This window comes from Cherax quadricarinatus, unplaced genomic scaffold, assembly GCF_038502225.1.
Source record: "Cherax quadricarinatus isolate ZL_2023a unplaced genomic scaffold, ASM3850222v1 Contig1546, whole genome shotgun sequence".
Lineage (NCBI taxonomy): Eukaryota > Metazoa > Arthropoda > Malacostraca > Decapoda > Parastacidae > Cherax > Cherax quadricarinatus.
In genome coordinates, this window is record NW_027196572.1 from 17,501 (window position 1) to 45,000 (window position 27,500).

General features: G+C 41.0%; 1 long non-coding RNA gene across 1 annotated transcript in view; it reads right to left on the reverse strand.

The window, feature by feature from the left end:
• LOC138851675 (uncharacterized) overlaps positions 1–27,500 on the reverse strand; it is a 73,747-nt gene that overhangs the window by 15,385 nt on the left and 30,862 nt on the right. Inside the window, exon 2 of the long non-coding RNA XR_011391343.1 lies at positions 6,343–6,430. This is a non-coding gene — a long non-coding RNA (uncharacterized lncRNA). The remainder of the gene's footprint in view (positions 1–6,342; positions 6,431–27,500) is intronic.

A 27,500-nucleotide genomic window follows, 5' to 3' on the forward strand; every position in this document is an offset into this window, starting at 1 on the left:
CCCCGCAACCTCAACTAGGTGAGTACAACTAGGTGAGTACACAGAAGAATTCACTCAATCGAAGACCAGGCAGAACTACAAAGGGATCTGGACAGGCTGCAGACCTGGTCCAGCAATTGGCTCCTGGAGTTCAATCCCACCAAGTGCAAAGTCATGAAGATTGAGGAAGGGCAAAGAAGGCCACAGACGGAGTGCAGTCTAGGGGGCCAGAGACTACAAACCTCACTCAAGGAAAAAGATCTTGGGGTGAGTATAACACCAGGCACATCTACTGAAGCGCACATCAACCAAATAACTGCCGCAGCATATGGGCGCCTGGCAAACCTCTGAACAGCATTCCGACATCTTAATAAGGAATCATTCAGGACCCTGTACACCGTGTACGTTAGGCCCATATTGGAGTATGCGGCACCAGTTTGGAACCCACATCTAGCCAAGCACGTGAAGAAACTAGAGAAAGTGCAAAGGTTTGCAACAAGACTAGTCCCAGAGCTAAGAGGTATGTCCTACGAGGGGAGGTTAAGGGAAATCAACCTGCCGACACTGGAGGACAGGAGAGATAGGGGGGGACATGATAACGACATACAAAATACTGAGAGGAATTGACAAGGTGGACAAAGACAGGATGTTCCAGAGATTGGACACAGTAACAAGGGGACGCAGTTGGAAGCTGAAGACACAGATGAATCACAGGGATGTTAGGAAGTATTTCTTCAGCCACAGAGTAGTCAGTAAGTGGAATAGTTTGGGAAGCGATGTAGTGGAGGCAGGATCCATACATAGCTTTAAGCAGAGGTATGATAAAGCTCACGGCTCAGGGAGAGTGACCTAGTAGCGATCAGTGAAGAGGCGGGGCCAGGAGCTCGGACTCGACCCCCGCAACCTCAACTAGGTGAGTACAACTAGGTGAGTACACACACACACACACACACACACACACACACACACACACACACACACACACACACACACACACAAACACTCACACAATGTCGTCCGATTAACGACACTGGAGGACAGGAGGATCAGGGGAGACATGATAACGACATACATAATTCTGCGTGGAATAGATAAGGCAGACAGAGACAGGTTGTTCCAGAGAGGAGGCACAGAAACAAGGGGTCACGATTGGAAGTTGAAGACTCAGACGAGTCACAGGAACGTTAGGAAGTATTTCTTCAGTCATAGAGTCGTCAGGAAGTTGAATAGCCTAGCAAGTGATGTAGTGGAAGCAGGAACCATACATAGCTTTAAGACGAGGTATGACAAAGCTCATGAAGCAGAGAGAGAGAGAGAGAGGACCTGGTAGCGATCAGTGAAGAGGCGGGGCCAAGAGCTGAGTCTCGACCCCTGCAAACCCAATTAGTTGAGTACACACACACACACACACACACACACACACACACACACACACACACACACACACAAACACTCACACAATGTCGTCCGATTAACGACACTGGAGGACAGGAGGATCAGGGGAGACATGATAACGACATATAAAATACTGCGCGGAATAGACAAGGTGGACAAAGACAGGATGTTCCAGAGATGGGACACAGACACAAGAGGTCACAATTGGAAGTTGAAGACTCTGATGAATCGAAGGGATGTTAGGAAGTATTTCTTCAGTCATAGAGTAGTCAAGTCGTGGAATAGTCTAGAAAGTGAAGTAGTGGAGGCGGGAACCATACATAGTTTTAAGGCGAGGTATGATAAAGCTCATGGAGCAGGGAGAGAGAGGACCTAGTAGCAATCAGTGAAGAGGCGGGGCCAGGAGCTATGAATCGACCCCTGCAACCACAAATAGGTGAGTACACACACACACACACACACACACACACACACACACACACACACGCACACACACGCACACACACACAATTTTAAAAAAGGAGACAGACACGAGGCATTAAACTACAGACCTGTGTCACTAACATGCATAGCATGCAAAGTCATGGAGAACATCATCAGAAGGAGAGTGGTGGAGCACCTGGAAAGAAACAAGTGTATAATCGACAACCAGCACAGTTTCAGGGAAGGAAAATCCTGTGTCACAAACCTATTGGAGTTTTATGACAAGGTGACAGAAGTAAGACAAGAGAGAGAGGGGTGGATCGACTGCATTTTCTTGGATTGCAAGAAGGCCTTAGACACAGTTCCTCACAAGAGGTTACTGCAAAAGCTAGAGGACCAGGCACATATAACAGGAAAGGCACTGCATTGGATCAAAGAATACCTGACAGGGAGACAACAACGAGTCATGGTACGTGATGAGGTGTCAGAGTGGGTGCCTGTGACAAGAGGGGTTCCACAGGGGGTCAGTCCTAGGACCTGTGCTGTTTTTGGTATATGTGAATGATATAACGGAAGGGATAGACTCAGAAGTGTCCTTGTTTGCAGATGATGAGAAGTTAATGGATGGTCTGTGGGTCGAGGCGTGTGCCAAGGCTGGAGTTGGGAACAGCCAACAGAAAGTCCCCAGCATGTGGGGCTCTCACTGCCAGGAGGCGGGCTCTATCCTTCCCTGACACACTCTGAAGCATTGTTTAGGCTATATTTTCCACTATTGGACCATCCCAGTGCGATTGTTTGTAGTTGTTGGGGGGAGCAGGTCTGGCTTCAGAGCCCGTTAGATTATCCCAGATCATTGCTCCGTCAATGAATTTTTGGTCCTGGACTCCAATCTTGTCCCTAAGATGTTCAGGGAGAATCGGTGCTGCAAGCTCTCTGGATGCAATACACGAGGACAGAAAAGCAGGTAACGCAATCTGTGATGACTTGCGGACACCAATGCCTCCTAGTCTGACTGGAAGTGTAGCTTGGTTCCACTGCCCGTCGTCTAGAGTAAGGTTAAGTACTTTCGTAAAAATCTGCCTCAGAATACTGTCATATTCGTGCAGTATAGGGTTATCATATGAAGGTGCACATCTTAGGAAATATGTCAACCTGGGCAGACTCAAGCACTTTGTGAGAAGGTACAAGGCATCGTTGGTGTCCAGATTGCCTATTCGTTGTTCCATTCTCCTTAACTCTTCCAATTTCTTCCTGAAAATTGTGTTAATGGCATTGCTTCGCAGAGGTGCTCCTAGCAAGACACTATTTGTGGGGGCAATGAGTGCTGCTCCTGGTAGTTTTGATCTCACTGCATTTATCACTTGTTGACTGACTGAGATGATTTCACATTTGGATGGATTCAGGACGAGACCCATTTCCTGTCCCCGTGTCATTACCTGTGTAAGGTCATGTAGGAGGGACTCCTTTGTACCTGCAAGTGTGCCATTATCTAGGAACCAGATGTTTAGCTAGCTGGTCAGTCTGACTGTGATTTCCCTAACTGCTATACAGAAGAGAAATGGTGCAAGAGGATCTCCTTGTTGGACACCCTCCGATGATGTGATTTCATGCTCTCCAAAGAGAAGCGTTGATTCCTTGCTATACCCAGCTGAAACAAAAGGGAAGAGACCAGGGAAATGTTTTTGTACTGCTGCTAATACCACGTCTCTTTTCAGGAGATTGAACGCATTCTTGAAATCTAATTTTACCACTGCATTGTCCTCAGGCAGGTTGTTGATATACGCCCTTGTTGCATGAACCGCTGCTTCACTTCCTTGAGAGACCCCAAAGCCAAGCTGGTTTGGTTGAAGCATCATGGCTGCCTGTGCACGAATACTTCGGACAGCAGCTTTGGATACGAGGCGGCGTAACGTGTTGCCTACTGCAATTGGCCGAATTCCTCCATCCTTCTTTTTAAGTGCACAAAGTGTTGCACCAAAAAAGAAAGGTCTAATTTCATCAGGGATCAGACCAGCCAAGGAATTGTTGACGAACCTTGTGATCTCTGAAAGCAGTGTCTCTGCAATTTCCCCAATAACTGGATTAACCATTTCCTTTAAATGCTGTGGCCTTATTCCAGTGTAACCCCCAGCAGAACCAGATGGGAACGACATTATTGCTTTGTAGGTAGTAGGTTGGTAGACAGCAGCCACCCAAGGAAGTACTACCGTCCTGCCAGATGACTGTGAAACAGAAACCTGTAACTGTTTTGCATGATGGTAGGATTGCTGTTTTTTTTTGTCTCATAAACACGCTAGATAACAGGGATATCTTGCTACTCCTACTTACACTTTGGTCACACTTCACAGACACGCACATGCATATATATAAACATACATCTAGGTTTGTCTCCTTGTCCTAAATAGCTCTTGTTCTTCTTTATTTCTTCTATTGTCCATGGGGAAGTGGAAAAGAATCTTTCCTCCATAAGCCATGCTTGTCGTATGAGGCGACTAAAATGCAGGGAGCAATGGGCTAGTAACCCCTTCTCCTGTAGATATTTACTAAAAAACAGAAGAAGAAAAACTTCATAATATATATATATATATATATATATATATATATATATATATATATATATATATATATATATATATATATATATATATATATATATATATATATATATATGTCGTGCCGAATGTGTAAAACTGGTCAATTAGCAAGAACTCATTTAAAATTAAGTTCTTTCTAAAATTTTCTCTTATACGTTTAAAGATATATTTTTTTCATTAATGTTGATTTAAAAATTTATAATTTTGCACCAAAAGTAACTTAGAAAACTTACGTAACCTTATTATAACAAGAACAAATAATTTTAGCCTAACCCAAATAAATATATTTTAGATTTGTTTACAGTAATTTAATACTAAACAAACACAGCGAAATATATTTTTTTCGTTAGGTTCAGAATGATTTTGGCGAAATTATTGCATACACAAATTTTCACTTGTCTTATATGGCAAGATAAGCGTTGCTATTTAAGCCAAGATCGCAAGTTCTGCCTATTCGGCAGAATATATATATTTATATATATATATATATATATATATATATATATATATATATATATATATATATATATATATATATATATATATATATATATATATGTATATATATATATATATGTATATATATATATATATATATATATATATATATATATATATATGTGTGTGTGTGTGTGTGTGTGTGTGTGTGTGTGTGTGTGTGTATGTGTGTGTGTGTGTGTGTGTGTGTGTGTGTGTGTGTGTGAATGTGTGTGTGTGTGTGTGTGTGTGTCTATCATTGTGTGTGTGTGATTGTGTGTGTGTGGGTGTGTGTGTGTGTGTGTGAATGTGTGTGTGTGTGTGTGTGTGTGTGTGTATATATGTTATAACCAGGACGAGTGGTATTCAATCAATAACAAAACTGCGACTAGCCGAGTACTAGAACCATGTCGTTTTGACCCGCCTCATGTTGAAGGAGAATCGCATGATGCTCTAACCCACAGGATCACTCAATCCTACAAGAAACACGCACCCAGCAGAGCTATGTGTTTTTATCATGTGGGATTCGAACACGTGGATAGGGTAAAGTAATACTCACGTAGGCTGGTAGTACGTATAATTACGGATAATGTGGGTAGCGCCCAAACAGCCGTACCTATCTCCTTGCTCACTCTCGTCAGACTGGCTTAACCCACAAGAATGGCTGACTGGAAGACGTTTAACGATGCACACAGCACGGAGGAGCAGGTGGATGACAGGAGACAGGCTGGATGATAGGCTGACTGGCATGCACTTCCACAGTCTGGCTTACTGACTGGCTTAATTGCAAAATCCGGGTCAACCCCTCGGAGATTCCAGCAGAGCTAGGTGTTTTACCGTGATCAAAGGAGGTACGGTGGTGTGGGTCAGCAATTCCCCAAGAAATTCTGTAATATAAGCTTAGCGACCTTGGTGAACAGTTGTGACTGAGCTGTTTATCTTTACTCTCATCTCTTGTGGAAGGTTACAGTGTATGACTGAGGGACAGTGGCAGTCTGAGAGCTGTTTCATCTCTACCGACTTATCACCCGCGACACTCCTGCCAGCTTGCTTTACTGCATCATCGTAGAGTTTCCTTAAGTTTACGTGTTGAACTACACTAAGCCGTGATGATTCCCATGCACCTCTCATTAGGGATTAGACCTGTTATACAGTGGATGTCTGTTATTAAGTTTATAGTGGATACTGAATCTTCCACTCCTATCGTGAAAATTCTACTGAATATATTGAATATTCCGAAAATATTCACCATGGATCAACATCATCAACATCCTGGGTGGATCATTGCCTCTAGCTTGATTCTTTCGTACATTTTATAAATTCGGTTTTATGTTTAATTCCCTACTTGTCTATATTTTCGTCTTTTTTGTATGGTACACTCTACAGTTTTCCTAAGAATAGATAAGGAGCCTCTGGAACATTGAAGAGGCTTCGTTCCAGTCACACAAGAGTGTATGATAACAGAGGTACTCACTAGAGTGAGCAGATGTTAGCGTGCAGCAGAGAACTACCACCAGCACCACCACCGCCAACATATTGTGATAGACAGCCATCATTGTGTCCTGGGAGATAAAATAGCCATGTCAGATATACAATTATCACTCTTAGTGTCCTGAAAAATAAGGTAACCAGATCAGGTAATAAGCTATCAAACTATATGTGCCATAGAAGATAAAACTGCTGTCTGTCAAACTTAGTGTATTCTATAAGAATAGACTATGTACTGGTGGGTACAGTTACTAGCATATATAGGTACAATTACTGGCATAAAAACTGGAAATCAAACTATCTTCACTATACCATCAACACTCCACTACATACACTTTATCACAAATGCTATGTCACCTTCACTTTAAAAAGAGACTACTATCTACATTCATAAGAACATAAGAAAGAAGGAACACTGCAGAAGGCCTGTTGGCCTATACTAGGCAGGACCTTCACAATTCTTTCCCCCACCAAAATATTTGCCAACCTAATTTCCAATGCTAACCAAGGAATAAGTTTTGATGATTTTATTTACTCATTACGCAAGTCTCACTCAAATCCAAACCCTCTCAGTCATGTATTTATCTAATCTAAATTTGAAACTACCCAATGTTTTAGCTTCAATTATCCTACTAGGCAGACTGCACCACTCATCAACTGCCCTATTTCCAAACCAATACTTTCTTATATTCTTTCGAAATCTAAACTTATCTAATTTGAAACCATTATTGCAGGTTCTTTCTTGAAGGGATATCTTCAAAACCTTATTTATATCCGGAATGACACGATTGCAAACAAACCTAACCACGGGCGGGGATAGAACCCGCGATCAGAGAGTCTCAAAACTCCAGACCGTCGCGTTAGCCACTGGACCAGCTAGCCACAATAAGATTCGTCCAACTAGGTATATTTCTACACCATAGGAAGGTTAGCATAGGCACCACTGTGTAGAAATATACCTAGTTGGACGAATCTTATTGTGGCTAGCTTGTCCAGTGGCTAACTCGACTGTCTGGAGTTTTTAAAACTCTCTGATCGCGGGTTTTATCCCCGCCCGTGATATGGTTTGTTTGCAATCGTGTCATTGCGATTTCGGGAGTCATGTTAACGACTTTGAGGGGACTTGACAGAACTTTTCCCCCAATCCCATGAGCTGCCACTTTCTTTAACAGTGGTGCGGTACTCTATCAAAAGCCTTACTAAAATCTAAATAAACAATATCGAATTCTTTATCGTGGCCAACGGCCTCAAAAGCTTTACTGAAGAAGGTTAATAAAAAAGTTAGGCAGGAACGGTCCCTTGTGAATCCATACTGAGTATCATTAATCAAACTATGCTTATCGAGATGGCTTCTTATATTCTCAGCAATAATTGACTCTAGTAATTTACCTATAATTGAGGTTATGCTTACTGGGCGGTAATTTGATGGTAATGACTTGTTCTCTGCTTTAAAAACAGGAATTACATTAGCCATCTTCCACATATCAGACACTACACTTGTTTGAAGAGAAATATTAAAAATTTTAGTCAATGTTTCACAAAGTTCCATTTTACACTCTTTTAGAACCCTTGAAAAAAGTTCATCAGGGCCCAGGGACTTATTTTGCTTTAATCGGTCTAACTGTTTGATAACCATTTCACCTGCATAATTTATCATCTTCAGGCTCACTATAAAAATTAATTACCGGGATATTGTTAGTATCTTCCTGAGTGAAAAACGAGAGAAAATCATTATTAAGAATAGAACACATTTCATTGCCCTTGTCAGTAAGATGCCAATAGTTATTTTTAAGGGGACCTATCTTATCCCTAACTTTTGTTCTATAAACCTGGAAAATTTTTTGGGGGTTAGTTTTCGAATCCTTAGCAACTTTAATTTCATAGTCCCGTTTAGCTTTTCTTATCCCCTTTTTAACGTCCCTCTTAATGTCAATATACTGATTCATAAGATGGCCCTCACCTCTTTTGATGGGCCTAAAAATTCCTTTTTCTGTCCTAAAAGATATTTGAGCCTATTATTCATCCATGTTGGGTCATTTCTATCCTATCTAATTTCCTTATATGAGATAAATGTCCTTTGGGCAGCATGCATTGTGTTAAAAAAGCTGTCATACTGATAGTTCTCTTCGTTACCCCAGTCCACAGATGATAAGTGTTCTCTAAGCCCACCGTAATCTGCTAAGAGAAAATCTGGGACTGTTACTGAGTTATCGCTACTATCGTACTTCCATTCAATGCTAAATGTAATTGATTTGTGGTCGCTAGCACCCAGTTCCTCTGAAACTTCTAAATTATTAACAAGGGATTCATTGTTTGCCAGAACTAAGTCAAGAAGGTTATTTCCCCTTGTAGGTTATGTCACAAACTTCTTCAAAAAACAATCCTGAACTACTTCTAAGAAGTCGTTTGATTCTAAATTCCCAGTCAAGAAATTCCAATCAATATGACTAAAGTTAAAGTTTCTTAGAATTACTACATTATCATGTCTTGTGGTCTTAACAATTTCCTCCCATAGTAGTCTCCCTTGGCCCCTATCTAAGTTTGGGGGACGGTATATCACTCCTAAAATCAAATTTTCATGCCCCTCTGAAAATTCTATCCAAACAGACTCTGTATGTGATACATTAGATTCAATACCCGTTTTTATGCAGCAGTTCAAGTGATCTCAGACATACAATGCCACCTCACCCCATTTCCCGATACTTCTACCTACTTGAATAATTTAAAACCCTGAAAGTGACATTCTGCAGGCATGTCCCGACTTTCTGAATTAAACCACGTCTAAGTTATGGCAAATACTTCAATGTTACGTGCACTAGCAACTAATCTCAACTCGTCTATCTTATTCCTAACACTACGGCTATTAGTATAATATACATTGAAAGACCCTCCTTTTTCTTTACCCTTCCTGCTAATTTCTGTTTTTTTACTAATTCTATTACTGTCCTTGTCACGTAGTGCCACTGGCTTTCCAATATCCACCTCATTCTCCTTATTAATAATTTCCCTAGAACTCATAATATTACTACACTGTGACTTCACTGTTTTCCAGCCAAAACCCTTACCACTAACTATTCCTAGTTTAAAGTCCTAACAGCTCCCTTCACTGAAGTTGCCAGTGCCCCACCCCAGACCTAGATAAGTGTACCGAATCCCTGGCATACATGTCATTTCTGCCCTGGAAGAGGTCCCAGTCGTCAATGAATGTTACCGCATTTTCCATACACTATTTGTCCAGCCAGCAATTGACACCAATTGCCCTGGACAACCATTCGTTTCCAACTCCTCTCCTTGGCAAAATACCACATATGACAGGGTTCCCACCCTTCTTCCTAATTATTTCTATTGCTGACCTATACCTGCTAATTAGATCCTCACTCCTACTTTATGTAATCTACCATTTATGCTTTTCACCGTACCATCTACCATCTTCACTTTAATTAACATCCACATTCTGCTATCTATGTTCTACAATTAACATTACTACTATTCTGTACCTTATACACAGCTATGCATACTGTACCATATATACCCTATTTACTCTGTACAAAATATAGTCTACTCTTTATACTGTACCATATACATTCTGCTATCTATATTGTACCATATATACTGTAGCATATTCGATCTACAGCCAACTATCTACATTCCAACATTTAAGAACATAAGAACATAAGGAAGAAGGAACACTGCAGCATGTGAACTAGGTGCATGTACCCCCACCCCCCCGGATTAGCACAATGACCCACCTAGTCAGGTCACTTCCACTTAAGGAAGGAGCAAGGCATCAGACCTAGTAGCAAAAGCTAGTCAGGTCCAACACACACCCACCCACACCCACTCATGTACTTATCTAACCTATTTTTTAAAACTGCACAACGTTTTAGCCTCTATAACGGTACTCGGGAGTTTGTTCCACTCATCCACAACTCTATTACCAAACCAGTGCTTTCCTATATCCTTCCTGAATCTGCTGTGAGTCCTGTCATGGCTGGAAATTTTCAGCACACTATTTACATCCCCTTTATTTATTCCTGCTTTCCATTCATACACCTCAGACATATCCCCTTTAATTCTACGCCTAATTCTACACATTAATGAAGTATACAAAATTCATAAATGACAGTTTCGCTTCTTTTACAAGCTTTTAAAAGTCAGTATAAAACATGTGAAGCGCCTAACTAATGTACAGCTGAACATGGAAGATGAGACGAACTGGGGTCGAAGGAGACATGTGATAACTACTTAAAGTAGTAAAGAGTATTTATGAATGAATATGTTCCCACACAAGTAGTGTTGTAACAGAGGCGATGATTGGTAAGTTATATGTTCCCACACAAGTAGTGTTGTAACAGAGGCGATGATTGGTAAGTTATATGTTCCCACACAAGTAGTGTTGTAACAGAGGCGATGATTGGTGAGTTATATGTTCCCACACAAGTAGTGTTGTAACAGAGGCGATGATTGGTGAGTTATATGTTCCCACACAAGTAGTGTTGTAACAGAGGCGATGATTGGTAAGTTATATGTTCCCACACAAGTAGTGTTGTAACAGAGGCGATGATTGGTAAGTTATATGTTCCCACACAAGTAGTGTTGTAACAGAGGCGATGATTGGTAAGTTATATGTTCCCACACAAGTAGTGTTGTAACAGAGGCGATGATTGGTAAGTTATATGTTCCCACACAAGTAGTGTTGTAACAGAGGCGATGATTGGTAAGTTATATGTTCCCACACAAGTAGTGTTGTAACAGAGGCGATGATTGGTGAGTTATATGTTCCCACACAAGTAGTGTTGTAACAGAGGCGATGATTGGTAAGTGAGTTAAAGATTTATTTACATTAATATTACTCTACCTTGTTTTAGCTGAGGACCTGATATTAAGTCATTTAAGAACGTAATAGTAAAAATATATCTGAAGTGGGGGCAAGCTTTAGTATAATGTAGTGGGGGGCAAGCTTTAGTATAATGTAGTGGGGGGCAAGCTTTAGTATAATGTAGTGGGGGGCAAGCTTTAGTTTAATGTAGTGGGGGGCAAGCTTTAGTATAATGTAGTGGGGGCAAGCTTTAGTATAATGTAGTGGGGGGAAAGCTTTAGTATAATGTAGTGGGGGGCAAGCTTTAGTATAATGTAGTGGGGGGCAAGCTTTAGTATAATGTAGTGGGGGCAAGCTTTAGTATAATGTAGTGGGGGGCAAGCTTTAGTATAATGTAGTGGGGGGCAAGCTTTAGTATAATGTAGTGGGGGGCAAGCTTTAGTATAATGTAGTGGGGGGCAAGCTTTAGTATAATGTAGTGGGGGGCAAGCTTTAGTATAATGTAGTGGGGGGCAAGCTTTAGTATAATGTAGTGGGGGCAAGCTTTAGTATAATGTAGTGGGGGGCAAGCTTTAGTATAATGTAGTGGGGGGCAAGCTTTAGTATAATGTAGTGGGGGGCAAGCTTTAGTATAATGTAGTGGGGGGCAAGCTTTAGTATAATGTAGTGGGGGCAAGCTTTAGTATACTGTAGTGGGGGGCAAGCTTTAGTATAATGTAGTGGGGGGCAAGCTTTAGTATAATGTAGAGGGGGGCAAGCTTTAGTATAATGTAGTGGGGGGCAAGCTTTAGTAAAATGTAGTGGGGGCAAGCTTTAGTATAATGTAGTGGGGGGCAAGCTTTAGTATAATGTAGTGGGGGCAAGCTTTAGTATAATGTAGTTGGGGCAAGCTTTAGTATAATGTAGTGGGGGCAAGCTTTAGTATAATGTAGTGGGGGCAAGCTTTAGTATAATGTAGTGGGGGCAAGCTTTAGTATAATGTAGTGGGGGGCAAGTTTTAGTATAATGTAGTGGGGGGCAAGCTTTAGTATAATGTAGTGGGGGCAAGCTTTAGTATAATGTAGGGGGGGCAAGCTTTAGTATAATGTAGTGGGGGCAAGCTTTAGTATAATGTAATGGGGGCAAGCTTTAGTATAATGTAGTGGGGGCAAGCTTTAGTATAATGTAGTGGGGGGCAAGCTTTAGTATAATGTAGTGGGGGGCAAGCTTTAGTATAATGTAGTGGGGGCAAGCTTTAGTATAATGTAGTGGGGGCAAGCTTTAGTATAATGTAGTGGGGGCAAGCTTTAGTATAATGTAGTGGGGGGCAAGCTTTAGTATAATGTAGTGGGGGGCAAGCTTTAGTATAATGTAGTGGGGGCAAGCTTTAGTATAATGTAGTGGGGGGCAAGCTTTAGTATAATGTAGTGGGGGGCAAGCTTTAGTATAATGTAGTGGGGGGCAAGCTTTAGTATAATGTAGTGGGGGGCAAGCTTTAGTATAATGTAGTGGGGGGCAAGCTTTAGTATAATGTAGTGGGGGCAAGCTTTAGTATAATGTAGTGGGGGGCAAGCTTTAGTATAATGTAGTGGGGGGCAAGCTTTAGTATAATGTAGTGGGGGGCAAGCTTTAGTATAATGTAGTGGGGGCAAGCTTTAGTATAATGTAGTGGGGGGCAAGCTTTAGTATAATGTAGTGGGGGCAAGCTTTAGTATAATGTAGTGGGGGCAAGCTTTAGTATAATGTAAAGTTGCCGAGTGTGGCTGACACTTCTCTGATGGGGAGTATGTTGCTGAGAGCGACTGAGAATTATCTAATGGGGAGTATGTTACCGAGAGCGACTGAGAATTATCTAATGGGGAGTATGTTACCGAGAGCGGCTGACACTTCTCTGATGGGGAGTATGTTACCGAGAGCGGCTGACACTTCTCTGATGGGGAGTATGTTACCGAGAGCGATTGAGAATTATCCGCTGGAGAGTATGTTGCTAAGAGCAACTGATAATTATCTGATGGAGAGTATGTTGCCGAGAGCGGCTGAGAATTATCTAATGGGGAGTATGTTACCGAGAGCGACTGAGAATTATCTGCTGGAGAGTATGTTGCTGAGAGGGGCTGACACTTCTCTGATGGGGAGTATGTTGCCGAGAGTGGCTGAGAATTCTCTGATGGGGAGTATGTTGCCGAGAGCAGCTGACACTTCTCTGATGGGGAGTATGTTGCCGAGAGCGACTGAGAATTCTCTGATGGGGAGTATGTTGCCGAGAGCAGCTGACACTTCTCTGATGGGGAGTATGTTGCCAAGAGCGGCTGAGAATTCTCTGAGGGGGAGTATGTTGCCGAGAACGACTGAGAATTCTCTGATGGGGAGTATGTTGCCGAGAGCGGCAGAGACTTCTCTGAGGGGGAGTATGTTGCCGAGAGGGGCTGAAAATTCTCTGATGGGGAGTATGTTGCCGAGAACGACTGAGAATTCTCTGATGGGGAGTATGTTGCCGAGAGCGGCTGAGAATTCTCTGATGGGGAGAATGTTGCCGAGAGCGGCAGAGACTTCTCTGAGGGGGAGTATGTTGCCGAGAGGGGCTGAAAATTCTCTGATGAGGAGTATGTTGCTGAGAGCGGCTGAGAATTCTCTGATGGGGAATATGTTGCTGAGAGCGACTGAGAATTATCTGATGGAGAGTATGTTGCTGAAAGCGGCTGAGAATTATCTGGTGGGGAGTATGTTGCCGAGAGCGGCTGAGAATTATCTGCTGGAGAGTATGTTGCTGAGAGCGACTGAGAATTATCTGCTGGAGAGTATGTTGCTGAGAGCAACTGAGAATTATCTGATGTAGAGTATGTTGCTGAGAGCGGCTGAGAATTATCTGATGTAGAGTATGTTGCTGAGAGCAACTGAGAATTATCTGATGTAGAGTATGTTGCTGAGAGCGGCTGAGAATTATCCGCTGGAGAGTATGTTGCTGAGAGCAACTGAGAATTATCTGATGTAGAGTATGTTGCCGAGAGCGACTGAGAATTATCTGCTGAAGAGTATGTTGCTGAGAGTGGCTGAGAATTGTCTGCTGGAGAGTATGTTTCCGAGAGTGGCTGAGAATTATCTGCTTGTGAGTATATTGCTGAGAGTGGCTGAGAATTATCTGATGTAGAGTATGTGAAGAAGTGCACGAGGATAGAAATGTAGGAAAAGTCCCCCTGACAAAGTACTTGTATACAGAATATAAGTTAGTCTGTGTCGTCTCTCTACACTAAGTTAGTCTGTGTCGTCTCTCTACACTAAGTTAGTCTGTGTCATCTCTCTACACTAAGTTAGTCTGTGTCGTCTCTCTACACTAAGTTAGTCTGTGTCGTCTCTCTACACTAAGTTAGTCTGTGTCGTCTCTCTACACTAAGTTAGTCTGTGTCGTCTCTCTACACTAAGTTAGTCTGTGTCGTCTCTCTACACTAAGTTAGTCTGTGTCGTCTCTCTACACTAAGTTATTCTGTGTCGTCTCTCTACACTAAGTTAGTCTGTGTCGTCTCTCTACAGTAAGTTAGTCTGTGTCGTCTCTCTACACTAAGTTAGTCTGTGTCGTCTCTCTACACTAAGTTAGTCTGTGTCGTCTCTCTACACTAAGTTAGTCTGTGTCGTCTCTCTACACTAAGTTAGTCTGTGTCGTCTCTCTACACTAAGTTAGTCTGTGTCGTCTCTCTACACTAAGTTAGTCTGTGTCGTCTCTCTACACTAAGTTAGTCTGTGTCGTCTCTCTACACTAAGTTAGTCTGTGTCGTCTCTCTACACTAAGTTAGTCAGTGTCGTCTCTCTACACTAAGTTAGTCTGTGTCGTCTCTCTACACTAAGTTAGTCTGTGTCGTCTCTCTACACTAACTTAGTCTGTGTCGTCTCTCTACACTAAGTTAGTCTGTGTTGTCTCTCTACACTAAGTTAGTCTGTGTCGTCTCTCTACACTAAGTTAGTCTGTGTCGTCTCTCTACACTAAGTTAGTCTGTGTCGTCTCTCTACACTAAGTTAGTCTGTGTCGTCTCTCTGCACTAAGTTAGTCTGTGTCGTCTCTCTACACTAAGTTAGTCTGTGTCGTCTCTCTACACTAAGTTAGTCTGTGTCGTCTCTCTACACCGATCGACTACTTATTTACACAAAGTAAATAAATTATAACTATGAAATTACGGAGTTATGTTCATTGCAGAATATTAAAGATATTAATACTGCTGGAAATATTCATAATGGTGGATTTGTGAGTGAGATTAACCTGAGTAAAGATAAACTGAAATGTGTGACCACCGATTGTGCTAAGAATGTTTAGCTGTAAGAATGCAAGAATGTGATGAATGGTTTGAAAAACCGACAAGTTGAAGATTGAGACACTTATGCAGCATATGGGAATCTTTATTCAGGAAACGTTTCGCCACACAGTGGCTTCATCAGTCCAATACAAAGAGGAAGGCGTAAGGTGAGGAGGAGAATGAGGTAATCAGTCCCTCAACCTGGAGTCGATGTGTTCAGTCCATCAATCTTGTAGAATGTACAGCATAGGGCCGTAGACGTGGCTTATATACTGTAGTGAGGTGACGTGAAGCAGGTGGAGGCGGGGTCATAGTGGTACCATCCACTAGTCGAAGTAGGTCTTCGTCCAAACGTTGAACAAGTGTTGAAGAATTCTTTGTAACAACTTGTCGGTTTTTCAAACCATTCATCACAACTGTCAGACACGGCAGCATCATGGGGTCTTGTTACAAAGAATTCTTCAACACTTGTTCAACCTTTGGACGAAGACCTACTTCGACTAGTGGATGGTACCACTATGACCCCGCCTCCACCTGCTTCACGTCACCTCACTACAGTATATAAGCCACGTCTACGGCCCTATGCTGTACATTCTACAAGATTGATGGACTGAACACATCGACTCCAGGTTGAGGGACTGATTACCTCATTCTCCTCCTCTCCTTACGCCTTCCTCTTTGTATTGGACTGATGAAGCCACTGCGTGGCGAAACGTTTCCTGAATAAAGATTCCCATATGCTGCATAAGTGTCTCAATCTTCAAGAATGCAAGAATTAATAACAATAAATCGAAATAAAACAATGAGCTCAACATGCAATTTCACCATATTTTTCTCCATTAGCCTTTGTGCAGTTAAGTATTTACTGTTGGACAATATGATAAGTGTTGTGTCCAGCGTGAAATTTACTTAAATGATAAATTAAATTTTTTAACGTAATTTCCTAAATGTACAACATATAATTGAATAATATAATAATTGAGTAATACAATTTAATTCTGATTTTACTCTTTCGAAAAATTTCAAATGGGGGGGTAGGGGGTGGTTGAGAAAAGCTGCAGAGTGAAGCCGGGGAGAGACACCATATTGAGCTTAATGTGTGAACACTGGACTGAGTTTTGCAATGTGATCGGGCGTTCTCGAAGGTCAGTTGGGTTTTTTCAGCCTCATTTCGCAATTTGGAAGTTGCTGACATGTTTCTGCTAAAGAATTGGGATTAAGAGTATGGAAAACCCATAGAAGTAGGCAACTAGGAGGAGAATATAGAGGACTTCAATGAATCCTTCCCACCAACACACCTTAGCTAAGTGACGCTTACCCATAATGTACAGTACTTTTTGCATTGACAATTGTAAATCGTAGCTGTTAGGGTACAATTAGGGTGTGTTCAATCAGCATTAAGTGTCTTCCAGTAATTAAATGGTAAGTGTTAATACCAATTATATTTTGTGTACCCAGTAAGGCTATATTCAGTCGACAACTTTAATTACAAGAGTAGCTGGTTTTAACATAATTATTAATTTAATGTCAGGTCTATTTTTTTGTGAGAGTTGTAAGGAGTGAGCATCGGGGGAGTGACAGTTCGGCGACCTGCTGTGACTAAGTCCCATTTACCTCATCCAAATTACTTGCAGGTAATAATTCAGGGGATACCCAGTAAACCTCTGCAGGAAATTTGCATAATAATAAAAATAGTAATAATAATAATAATAATAATAATAATAATAATAATAATAATAATAATAATAATAATAATAATAATAATAATTCACCATAAACCTGTGGTCCTAATGAACTGGATATGTAATCAGTGAAAATTTAATTCAATTTAGTGATTTGATTGAAAGTAATGGATTGCTAGATTCACATATAATTGGCATTACTTAATTCATGGTGCTTGTGTAGTGGATTATACTTGCCACAGTTAATTGGATTTGCATGCCCTGTGGGGTTGGAATTGTATTTCTTATATATTTTTTAATGTTAGAGCATTTGTGTAATTATATAAATTAATTGCTAAGACAAGTGAGGCTGGAATTATTATTACAATACTTGTTAATTTGGTAAACCCAGTTAGGACTTGGAATGATAACTGTTTTCTTTCTGATTTAATTATAATAATTATAATTATTTTGCTATGCCAGGAATTATTTGTCTATGATATTTGGTGTATATTATAATAATTATAATTAATTTGCTATGCCAGGAAATATTTGGCTAAGTTAGTACATATTGCAAATAACTGTACCAATTTCTCATTGTACAGTTCGTATAAAAAGTGTTCATTAAATAGGTCTAACATATGAGAGTGATAATGTAATTAATGGAGATGATAAATCTATGGGAATTAAGGGTACAAAGGCTTCATTAAATGCAAAAAAATGTTATGTGACCAGACCGTGTAATAAATGCCTGGAACTGGTGGCATAAGAAACTGTGAAAAAGGTTAATTTAGAATTATATCTGAAATCATTAGAAAATATCTGTGTCATATAAATTGTATTACACAGAATATGAAGGTGATCTGCTGGTGAACTGTGTAGATGATAATGAGATCTGCTGGTGAACTGTGTAGATGATAATGAGATCTGCTGGTGAACTGTGTAGATGATAATGAGATCTGCTGGTGGACTGTGTAGATGATAATGAGATCTGCTGGTGAACTGTGTAGATGATAATGAGATCTGCTGGTGGACTGTGTAGATGATAATGAGATCTGCTGGTGGACTGTGTAGATGATAATGAGATCTGCTGGTGAACTGTGTAGATGATAATGAGATCTGCTGGTGGACTGTGTAGATGATAATGAGATCTGCTGGTGAACTGTGTAGATGATAATGAGATCTGCTGGTGAACTGTGTAGATGATAATGAGATCTGCTGGTGAACTGTGTAGATGATAATGAGATCTGCTGGTGAACTGTGTAGATGATAATGAGATCTGCTGGTGAACTGTGTAGATGATAATGAGATCTGCTGGTGAACTGTGTAGATGATAATGAGATCTGCTGGTGAACTGTGTAGATGATAATGAGATCTGCTGGTGAACTGTGTAGATGATAATGAGATCTGCTGGTGAACTGTGTAGATGATAATGAGATCTGCTGGTGAACTGTGTAGATGATAATGAGATCTGCTGGTGAACTGTGTAGATGATAATGAGAGGCAATTATTAATTAATCAGTATTTTGAAGTGGAAGAGAAAATACTATCATGTGAAAGTGAAGTATTAAATAAGTTATATTGTGTACGTACTTTAGTTGACCAATCTATTAATGTAAATGCCAGGTCTTTGTCCAAACTCCCAGAGATATCTCTACCAACATTTAATTGAGGAAACAGCTGAGAGGAATTCTGGTCAGCATTTAGGCTGCTGTACATGTGAGGAAAATCCTAGTAGATGTCACAAAATTATTTTATCTCCCGGGCAGGTCACAAGCGATGCTTATGACCAGATTCAAGGATTCCAAAATACTGACTCTATTTACCTGGAGGCAGTTGACTGTTAGAGGTGACCTATGGTAATAGGGATCAAAGTAGGTTAGACCTAGAAAATACTGTGATTAATTTAAGAGATCCAGAACACAATTACCATAATTTGTAACAATTTAGGGTCAAATTAGAAAGCACTTGTAAGTCCCTGAGTAATAGGTTTAATTTGGGTGAATCCAACTGGATGTTGAGTGCTGTCTTACAGAATAAATTGAGCTGTAATAATATAAAGTGATTGTCTAATAAATACCACAAAGGTTATTTATCTCTGTAGGAATTAAGATTAGGTCTACAAGAATTAATTGTTCAGTTACAGACAAACCAACCAATAATTCTAAGAATGTAACACATGATGACTATTGTGTATCTGTCAGGTCTCAGAAATAGAAAAAATATCCTAATGTTAATATTCATCATAATTCATCTGATAAAAAGGGTTGTATAGGCACATATCAAGTGGCAGGAACCAAAAATAATGGTTCTCCACATCAAATTAAGGGGAATAAGTACCTTAATAAGAGTGACCTAGTTAATAATGGCCATGTAAAGCAAAACTAAAAAAGGACTGTCTTTTTTGCATGGGTACTAATTTCTCCATGAATTGTAATGCTTATGATTCATGAGATGTCAGGGTGGAAACGTTGGAAGAACTTGACAGATGTATCAGATGTTTAGGTAGTCGTAGATGTCAGGGTGGAAACGTTGGAAGAACTTGACAGATGTATCAGATGTTTAGGTAGTTGTAATGTAAAGGAATGTTATGCCAAACTGAATAATTGCTATCAATGCCACAAGTGAGGCATAAAGTAGTATTGTGTAAGGATCTGTATAATAATAATAATAATAATAATAATAATAATAATAATAATAATAATAATAATAATAATAATAATAACAATAATAATAATAATAATAATAATAATAATAATAATAATAATAATAATAGTAATAATAATAATAATAATAATAATAATAATAATAATAATAATAATAATATAAACATTGAAACATCAGTTACCAATGTAAAAATTGCAGCTAATATTAATGATGATGGCACAGATGAAGTAGCTTTACTTGTGGTGAATGTAATAATTCAGGATAAAAGGAGTAAATAAAAAAATATAACTGCCTTACTGGACCAAGGATCTCGACGCACGTTCATAAATCGTAGCTGCCATATTGGTATGAAAGTGCAAAAGGGGGGATCCAATAAATCTAAAATTATATGGTTTTCTGTCAGATAAAATGGCCCAGTTGTACAAAACTGTGTATGTAAATGTCGGTTTGGGTAATGAGAGAAAAAGTATCAGTGCAATTATAGATGATAGGCTGCCACAGAATATCTCTACAATAGGTCTTAGTGAAGCTACTGAGAAGCTTTCACAAAATGGTGTAGAATTGGCATCTTCTGGTGTAAATAATGACTTAGTGGGGCCAAAAGGTCTTCTAATAGGGAGTTAATATTATGCATCAAATGTAAAAGGTATAGTAAGGAAATGTGGTGTCACTTTTCTAAAAACAGTAGGAGGTCATGTAATATATGGTAGGTGCTCTCGTACTAATAATGAATAACTAGAAGAAACAATAAAAACCGTTAATGTGTCTTAATCACGAAATATTCTCCTTTAGAAGATGATGCTGAGCCAGTGAAAAAATTGCGGGAACTGGACAGCACTGGAATCAATGTAAATGAGGAAAGTCCAGATGATTCTTTTACTGAGGAACAATACCAGAAGAATGTTAAATATAAATCTGGACAATACTAGGTGTGATTCCCATGGAAACTGAATCATTAAGAATTACTTACAAATTATAGAATGGCCTATGGGCAACTAAAGGCTCAGCTCCACGAATTAAGTGGCACACCAGAGTTATTGACTGCTAACAATGATATAATTAATGATCAGTTAAATAATAAATTCATAGAGGAAGTACCTCCTGAACAGGCAAATCTTTATGGTCATTAATTACCACATCATGGAGTTAAAAGGGATTCTAAAACTACTCCCCTAAGAATTGTTTTTAATTGTAGTGTTAGTAGTAAAAATGTATAAATGATTGTTTAATAACTGGTCCACCGTTGACGGAAAAATTAGGAAATATATTGTTAAATTTCAGGGTTAGAATTATGCCTTTATGGCTGACAAAAATAAAGTTTTCCTTTTAGTGGATTTGCAGGAAGCAGACTCAGATGTATGTCTTTCTAGTGGCCTGAGAATCCTAGTGACCCACTTAGCCCTCTGAAAACTTTTTGCTTTAGGAGTGTATTATTTGATGCTACATAGTCCACTGTGTGAAGTAATGAGAAAACAATTTTGTGAGGACAATTTCCTGGGTGTGACGTCAACAAAAGAGGAACTGATGAGGACATATGAAGAGGTTAATATAATAATGCAAATAGCAATTCCTCCAAATTAAAGGAAATTAATAAAGATTACCCTGGAGTTGAAGTACCTAAAAGTAGTAATGTATTACAAAGTAATTAATAATTGGTCCAATGTGTGGCGAAAGGAGAATCATCTTACACTACATGAACACTTTTATGGTGTGTCAGAGGCTGTAAATCGACAGAAAGTTATACCCAGATGCACAACGTGTTGTCAGGAATGTCAAGGTGTTGTGTTGTGGTCAGGAAAGTACCATTAATAATAAATTAATACCCGTGGAATTGGTCAACTAAATGTAAATGATCATCTAAGGGAAAGTGACATAAGTGAAGAAGATAGCGCTGGCCAAGGAATTCAAGAAGAAATTGTAATAAGGCCTACTAGGAGAACAGCCACTCAGCTAGAGTTGGCTGAAATCGTCTCATAGAGGAAGAAGCAATTTAAGTCGTTTATCGACGACCATCCCCTGGCCACAGTGTGGAAATCTTTTACATCAGTTTCTAAATGTAGAACATGTAAATGAGTAATATAATAATTGTGTAACATAATTTGATTCTAATTTAACCTTTTCGAAAAATTTCGAGAGGGGGGAAAACAGCTGCAGAGTGATGCTGGGGAGAGACATCATTTTGAATTTAATATTTGAACACTGGACTGAATTTTGCAAAGTGATCAGTCGTTCATGAGGATCACTTGGGGATTATCGGCCTCAGTCTGTAATTTGGAAGTTGCTGACACGTTCCTGCTGAAGAACTGGGATAAATAGTACGGATAACCCTTACAAATTGGCAACTAGTATGGAAAAATAGAGGACTTCGATGAATCCTTCCCAACAACCCTCCTTAGCTAAGTGACACTTACTCATAATGGACAGTACTTTTTACATTGGCTATTATAAATCCTAGCTTCTAGGGTTCAGTTAGGGTGTTTTCAAACAGCATTAAGTGTCTTCCAGTAATTAAATGGTAAGTGTTAATACCAATTATATTTTGAGTACCCAGCAAGCCTAATTATATACAGTCGAAAACTTTACTTACTAGAGTAGCTGGTATTAATATTATAGTTATTAATTTAATGTCTGGTCTAGTTTTTTGTGAGAGTGGAAGGGAGCGGGCATCAAGGGAGTGACAGTTCGGCGACCTTCTGTGAGGTAAGTTCAACTTACCTCACCCAAAGTTCTTCCAGCTAATAATTCATCTAATAATTCATGTACAGGATATTGACATAATAATTCACAATAATAACATCCATCGTCGCCATTTACAAAATTTCTTTTATTGTGATAGATGATGTTCTTACAGCTAAAAATTCAGGTAATATCCTGTAAACCTCCTGCAGGAAATTTACATAATAATAATTCACAATAATAACATCCATCATCGCCATTTTCAAAATTTCTTTCATTGTGACAGATGTTGGCTATGGAAATGTGTTGTACCATTCTGATGTAACGTGACTGACTATAATATCTTGTATAAAGTTTTTTATGCTGTACAACATTCAATTAACATTTAGTGAAAACTCAGAATGTCTTTCCTGAGTGATGGAAAATATCATCAGCAGATTCCAGGCTTGCAGCATAAAGGAAAACTGTTACCCTATATACATATAATAAGGCTTGGCTAGGTGAGGGTTTCAAACTGGCGCTGCATACTCCAATGTGGGTCTAATGTACACAGTGTATAGGGTCCTGAATGACTCCTTATTAAGATGTCAGAAAGCTGTTCTTAGCTTTGCCAGGCACCCGTATGCTACAGCAGTTATTTGGGTGATGTGCCCAGCCTATACTCTGTCTGCGGTCTTCTTTGCCCTTCCCCAATCTTCATGACTTTACGTTTGGCAGGATTAAATTCTAGGAGCCAGTTGCTGGACCACGTATCCAGCCTCTCCAGGTCTCTTTGTAGACCTGTCTGATCCACATCTGATTTAATTCTCCTCATTAATTTCACATCATCTGCAAACAGGGACACTTCTGAGTCTATCCCTTCCATCATGTCATTGACATATACCAAGAGTAGCACTGGTCCCAGGATTGACCCCTGTGGAACCCCACTCATCACACACGCCTACTGTGATACCTCATCACGTACCATGACTCGCTGTTGCCTCCATGTTAGGTATTCTCTGATTCATTGCAGTGCCCTTACTGTTATACACACCTGATATTATAGCTTCTGTACTAATCTCTTGTGAGGAACTGTATCGATGGCCTTCTTGCAGTCCAAGAATATGCAATCAACCCACCTCTCCCTCTCATATCTTACTTCAGTATCCTTGTCATGAAACACCAGTTTTTGTGACACAGGACAGGTGTATGTGTGTGTGAGTGAGCATGTGTGTGTGTGTGTGTGTGTGTGTGTGTGTGTGTGTGTGTGTGTGTGTGTGTGTGTGTTTGTGTGTGTTTGTGTGTGTGTGCATGTGTGTGTGTACTCACCTAGTTGTACTCACCTAGTTGAGGTTGCGGGGGTCGAGTCCGAGCTCCTGGCCCCGCCTCTTCACTGATCGCTACTAGGTCACTCTCCCTGAGCCGTGAGCTTTATCATACCTCTGCTTAAAGCTATGTATGGATCCTGCCTCCACTACATCGCTTCCCAAACTATTCCACTTACTGACTACTCTGTGGCTGAAGAAATACTTCCTAACATCCCTGTGATTCATCTGTGTCTTCAGCTTCCAACTGTGTCCCCTTGTTACTGTGTCCAATCTCTGGAACATCCTGTCTTTGTCCACCTTGTCAATTCCTCTCAGTATTTTGTATGTCGTTATCATGTCCCCCCTATCTCTCCTGTCCTCCAGTGTCGTCAGGTTGATTTCCCTTAACCTCTCCTCGTAGGACATACCTCTTAGCTCTGGGACTAGTCTTGTTGCAAACCTTTGCACTTTCTCTAGTTTCTTTACGTGCTTGGCTAGGTGTGGGTTCCAAACTGGTGCCGCATACTCCAATATGGGCCTAACGTATACGGTGTACAGGGTCCTGAACGATTCCTTATTAAGATGTCGGAATGCTGTTCTGAGGTTTGCTAGGCGCCCATATGCTGCAGCAGTTATTTGGTTGATGTGCGCTTCAGGAGATGTGCCTGGTGTTATACTCACCCCAAGATCTTTTTCCTTGAGTGAGGTTTGTAGTCTCTGACCCCCTAGACTGTACTCCGTCTGCAGCCTTCTTTGCCCTTCCCCAATCTTCATGACTTTGCACTTGGTGGGATTGAACTCCAGGAGCCAATTGCTGGACCAGGTCTGCAGCCTGTCCAGATCCCTTTGTAGTTCTGCCTGGTCTTCGATCGAGTGTATTCTTCTCATCAACTTCACGTCATCTGCAAACAGGGACACCTCAGAGTCTATTCCTTCCATCATGTCGTTCACAAATACCAGAAACAGCACTGGTCCTAGGACTGACCCCTGCGGGACCCCGCTGGTCACAGGTGCCCACTCTGACACCTCGCCACGTACCATGACTCGCTGCTGTCTTCCTGACAAGTATTCCCTGATCCATTGTAGTGCCTTCCCTGTTATCGCTGCTTGGTCCTCCAGTTTTTGCACCAATCTCTTGTGTGGAACTGTGTCAAACGCCTTCTTGCAGTCCAAGAAAATGCAATCCACCCACCCCTCTCTCTCTTGTCTTACTGCTGTCACCATGTCATAGAACTCCAGTAGGTTTGTGACACAGGATTTCCTGTCCCTTAAACCATGCTGGCTGCTGTTGATGAGATCATTCCTTTCTAGGTGTTCCACCACTCTTCTGATAATCTTCTCCATGATTTTGCTTACTATACATGTCAGTGACACTGGTCTGTAGTTTAATGCTTCATGTCTGTCTCCTTTTTTAAAGATTGGGACTACATTTGCTGTCTTCCATGCCTCAGGCAATCTCCCTGTTGTGTGTGTGTGTGTGTGTGTGTGTGTGTGTTTATGTTTGTGTGTGTTTGTGTGTGTGTGTGTCTGTGTGTGTGTATGTACTCACCTAGTTGTACTCACCTAGTTGAGGTTGCAGGGGTCGAATCCATGCTCCTGACCCACCTCTTCACTGGTCGCTACTAGGTCACTCTCCCTGAGCCGTGAGCTTTATCATACCTGATGTGTGTGTGAGTGTGTGTGTGTGTGTGTGTGTGTGTGTGTGTGTGTGTGTGTGTGTGTGTGTGTGAATGTGTGTGTGTGTGTGTGTGTGTGTGTGTGTGTCTGTGTGTCTGTGTGAGTGTGTGTGAGTGTGTGAGTGTGTGTGTACTCACCTAGTTGTACTCACCTAGTTGAGGTTGCGGGGGTCGAGTCCGAGCTCCTGGCCCCGCCTCTTCACTGATCGCTACTAGGTCACTCTCCCTGAGCCGTGAGCTTTATCATACCTCTGCTTAAAGCTATGTATGGATCCTGCCTCCACTACATCGCTTCCCAAACTATTCCACTTACTGACTACTCTGTGGCTGAAGAAATACTTCCTAACATCCCTGTGATTCATCTGTGTCTTCAGCTTCCAACTGTGTCCCCTTGTTACTGTGTCCAATCTCTGGAACATCCTGTCTTTGTCCACCTTGTCAATTCCTCTCAGTATTTTGTATGTCGTTATCATGTCGCCCCTATCTCTCCTGTCCTCCAGTGTCTTCAGGTTGATTTCCCTTAACCTCTCCTCGTAGGACATACCTCTTAGCTCTGGGACTAGTCTTGTTGCAAACCTTTGCACTTTCTCTAGTTTCTTCACGTGCTTGGCTAGGTGTGGGTTCCAAACTGGTGCCGCATACTCCAATATGGGCCTAACATACACGGTGTACAGGGTCCTGAACGATTCCTTATTAAGATGTCGGAATGCTGTTCTGAGGTTTGCTAGGCGCCCATATGCTGCAGCAGTTATTTGGTTGATGTGCGCTTCAGGAGATGTGCCTGGTGTTATACTCACCCCAAGATCTTTTTCCTTGAGTGAGGTTTGTAGTCTCTGGCCCCCTAGACTGTACTCCGTCTGCGGTCTTCTTTGCCCTTCCCCAATCTTCATGACTTTCCACTTGGTGGGATTGAACTCCAGGAGCCAATTGCTGGACCAGGTCTGCAGCCTGTCCAGATCCCTTTGTAGTTCTGCCTTGTCTTCGATCGAGTGAATTCTTCTCATCAACTTCACGTCATCTGCAAACAGGGACACCTCAGAGTCTATTCCTTCCGTCATGTCGTTCACAAATACCAGAAACAGCACTGGTCCTAGGACTGACCCCTGCGGGACCCCGCTGGTCACAGGTGCCCACTCTGACACCTCGCCACGTACCATGACTCGCTGCTGTCTTCCTGACAAGTATTCCCTGATCCATTGTAGTGCCTTCCCTGTTATCCCTGCTTGGTCCTCCAGTTTTTGCACCAATCTCTTGTGTGGAACTGTGTCAAACGCCTTCTTACAGTCCAAGAAAATGCAATCCACCCACCCCTCTCTCTCTTGTCTTACTGCTGTCACCATGTCATAGAACTCCAGTAGGTTTGTGACACAGGATTTCCTGTCCCTGAAACCATGTTGGCTGCTGTTGATGAGATCGTTCCTTTCTAGGTGTTCCACCACTCTTCTCCTGATAATCTTCTCCATGATTTTGCATACTATACATGTCAGTGACACTGGTCTGTAGTTTAATGCTTCATGTCTGTCTCCTTTTTTAAAGATTGGGACTACATTTGCTGTCTTCCATGCCTCAGGCAATCTCCCTGTTTCGATAGATGTATTAAATATTGTTGTTAGGGGTACACATAGCACCTCTGCTCCCTCTCTCAATACCCATGGGGAGATGTTATCTGGCCCCATTGCCTTTGAGGTATCTAGCTCACTCAGAAGCCTCTTCACTTCTTCCTCGGTGGTGTGCACTGTGTCCAGCACTTGGTGGTGTGCCCCACCTCTCCATCTTTCTGGAGTCCCTTCTGTCTCCTCTGTGAACACTTCTTTGAATCTCTTGTTGAGTTCTTCACATACTTCACGGTCATTTCTTGTTGACTCTCCTCCTTCCTTCCTTAGCCTGATTACCTGGTCCTTGACTGTTGTTTTCCTCCTGATGTGGCTGTACAACAGTTTTGGGTCAGATTTGGCTTTCTCTGCTATGTCATTTTCATATTGTCTTTGGGCCTCCCTTCTTATCTGTGCATATTCGTTTCTGCCTCTACGACTGGTCTCCTTATTCTCCTGGGTCCTTTGCCTTCTATATTTCTTCCATTCCCTAGCACACTTGGTT